Here is a 3,311-nt window from a genome sequence, read left to right as displayed (position 1 = left end):
GAAGGGATCTTTTTTTTTTTTTCCAATTAACATCAAAAAAAGTACTAGCTCCATTTATTTTATTTTATTTTATTTTTTAAATTTTTTTGCCTTTAATTTTTTTTTAATTTTAATTTTAATTTTTTAAAATTTACATCCAAATTGGTTACCATATACTGAAACAATGATTTCAGGAGTAGATTCCTTAATGCCCCTTACCCATTTAGCCCATCCCCCCTCCCACAACCCCTCCAGCAGCCCTCAGTTTGTTCTCCATATTTATGAGTCTCTTCTGTTTCCCCCCCCCATTTTTATATTATTTTTGTTTCCCTTCCCTTATGTTCATCTGTTTTGTCTTGTAAAGTACCCATACGAGTGAAGTCATATGATATTTGTCTTTCTCTGACTAATTTCGCTTAGCATAATACCCTCCAGTTCCATCCATGTAGTTGCAAATGGCAAGATTTCATTCTTTTTGATTGCCGCGTGATACTCCATTGTATATATAAACCACATCTTCTTTATCCATTCATCCATTGATGGACATTTGGGCTCTTTCCATACTTTGGCTATTGTTGATAGTGCTGCTATAAATATGGGGGTGCATGTGTCCCTTCAAAACAGCACACCTGTATCCTGTGGATAAATGCCTAGTAGTGCAATTGCTGGGTCTAGGGTAGTTCTATTTTTAATTTTTTGAGGAACTTCCATGATATTTTCCAGAGTGGCTGCACCAGCTTGCATTGCCACCAACAATGTGAAAGATATCCTATCTCTCCACATCCTTGCCAACATCTGTTGTTGTGTGAGGTGTTAATGTTAGCCATTCTGACAGGCGTAAGGTGGTATCTCATTGTGGTTTTGATTTGTGTTTCCCTGATGATGAGTGATGTTGAGCATTTTTTCATGTGTCAGTTGGCCATCTGGATGTCCATTTAATGAATAGTTTGCCTTTCCTGCTGCACAGCGATCTGTTAAGAAGCAACTTTTTATATTGATTGCCTTTGCTTCTGGGATCTTTTGTTCTATTGATTCATTGTCCATCCATGTCCCAATAAGTCTTAATTACTATAGACTTTTTTTCCTTTTTTTGTTTTGTTTTTGTTTGTGGAAGTTCATCATCTTTAGACTCAAGGAATAGACTCAAGTGATGGGTACAGACTACACCAGGCCCAGAGTTTTGTGGCTCCAGGTGGGGGGTGGCAGGGGTGGGGATATGGGCAGACCCAGCTACAGCAAACACACAGGAAACTTGTGAGAGGGGAGGGGGAAGTTAGCAGATTTGGTCTTGAACTTAGTGGGAGTGGGGGCGGAAATGTGATTATCTTTGGGGCTTGGGAATGAGGAACAGAAGGAAGAAAGCTGTTTTAGGGGGGCCAGAGCAGGCCTAGAGGGACAGCTCCCTACCCCAGGAGCTCACAGTTGAGAAGGAAGGGAAATGAGGCCCCTCCCCTCAGTGCTGAGGGCAAGGCCCTTGGCTCAGTCTTCTTCTGCCCCACCCTCAACCATGGAAGAGATGTGGTCTTTGTCCTCTGGCTCCTTTTAAGAGTCCAGAGGCTGTTCTTTGTTGAGCCTCTGGAAGAAGCTTTTGCTAACCTGATAAGTGCTGATCATTATGGCACAGGAGGGGGTGGCCTTGATGACCGCTGGAACAGAGCCTGCAAAGAGTCCCGTGGTGCCTGGTTCAGCCAGGATCTTCCACAGCAGACGTCACTCACAGCCGCGACTGCTCCCAGTGTGAGGTGGCATGGAGTCAGGATGGCCACCACTATCCCTTAGAGGCTGCCAGCCACAAAACTGATGATTCCCACAGATGTCTGGTGTTTTGGCCAGAGCCCACTCATCCATCTGCTCACCAGCTGTAGTTGAACCAGGACAGGGTTGAGAAGGGCACATCCTAAAGGGTAGCAGGACCCTGGCCTCAGTGAGTGCCAGCCAACCTGAGCCATGGCAGCTGGGCACAGGCACCAAACTCCCGGTGTGACACAGGCTGAGCCTGGTCTGCACCAGCTACAAGTGGGCTAGTGCGCCAGCCACCATGGGTACAAAGAAGTCAGGAGTCAGGGCTTGACCACAAAGGAAGGCCTTCAGTTGGTCACAGGCGGTGAAGGAGATGGCAGTGGCTAACACGGGTGGCTGGGAGGCCAGTCCACAGGGTCCTCTTCTGTCCTACAGTCTTCACAGAGGTATCCACGATGCCAGTGAGGCAAGCACAGTCCTGAAACAAGGTGGCATGGAGTGCACCATTTGGGTACAAGTACAGGGGCTCCAGAACACCACTGCAGATAGGAGGCACCTCCCTGTGGACCAGAGAGAGGAGAGCAATTTGGCATAGCACAGGCTCCAGAGTCTGGAGGGAGGCCTCAGCTATCTGGCCACTGAGGGACACAGCCTGCAAGTGTGCCTTCCCCACATCCAGGGGTGTCATGCAGAGGGAGGTGGCCACAGTCCCAGTGCCTGAGGCAGCATTTGATGGAGGGAGCTGATGCCACCTTGTAGCTTCAGTTCTGGCTGGAGGCCAGTTCACGGTCTGTGCATCAATTACTAGAGCTTTTAAGTGAAATCTTTGTAAGGTCCACCCAATTCAATCAACATCCCCTCTCCCACACTCTGTTGTGCTCTGGGAGTAGCATGGTTTACACTAACTCCCTCTGTCTCCATACACTTCAGAATGGCTGCACAAAAATTTCTGTTGGGATTAGCAATTTACTGAATATAGAGGTGGATACGGAGAGTATTGACATCCTTATAATAATGATCATTCACATACAAGAACTTAGTGTAATTCTTCATTTGTCACAATTTTTATGTGTCTATCAATAAAACTTCATACTTTATCCATTAAGGCTTATAATATTGTATTAGGTTTATTTCTTGTGATTTTATATTTTTCTTGTCATTGAGTAGGACATCCTTTCTTAATTTTCAATTATAATTCGAGTACAGTGAGTGCTTCCACAATTCTGTACCTTCCTCAGTGATCATCATGAGAAGTGTGCTCTTAATCCCCTTCCCCTATGTCACCCACTCCCCCCACCGACCTCTCACCTGGCAAACACCAGTTTGCGCTCCGTATTTAAGAGTCTGTTTTTGGGTTTGTCTTCTTTCTTCTTTGTTCATTCGTCTCTTAAATTTCGCATGAGTGAAATCATATGGTATTTGTCTTTAACTGACTTGTTTCACTTAGCATTATACTCCCTAATCCATCCATGTTGCTGCAGATAGGAAGATCTCATCCTTTCTATGGCCAAGTAACATTCCTGTGTGCATGTGCATGTGCGTGTGTGTGTGTGTGTGTACTACATCTTCTTTATCCATTCATCAATGGATGC

General features: G+C 45.3%; 1 pseudogene; it reads right to left on the bottom strand.

Annotated features, from left to right (window-relative positions):
• Positions 1-1,521: 1,521 nt before the first annotated feature.
• On the bottom strand, positions 1,522-2,821 carry LOC109259883 (probable mitochondrial glutathione transporter SLC25A39; annotated as a pseudogene).
• Positions 2,822-3,311: the final 490 nt, after the last annotated feature.

Source organism: Panthera pardus, unplaced genomic scaffold, assembly GCF_024362965.1.
Source record: "Panthera pardus isolate Hobbes unplaced genomic scaffold, ASM2436296v1 HiC_scaffold_18, whole genome shotgun sequence".
NCBI classification, from domain to species: domain Eukaryota; kingdom Metazoa; phylum Chordata; class Mammalia; order Carnivora; family Felidae; genus Panthera; species Panthera pardus.
Note: the sequence above shows the minus strand (reverse complement) of the source record. Positions and strands in the feature narration are given on the sequence as shown.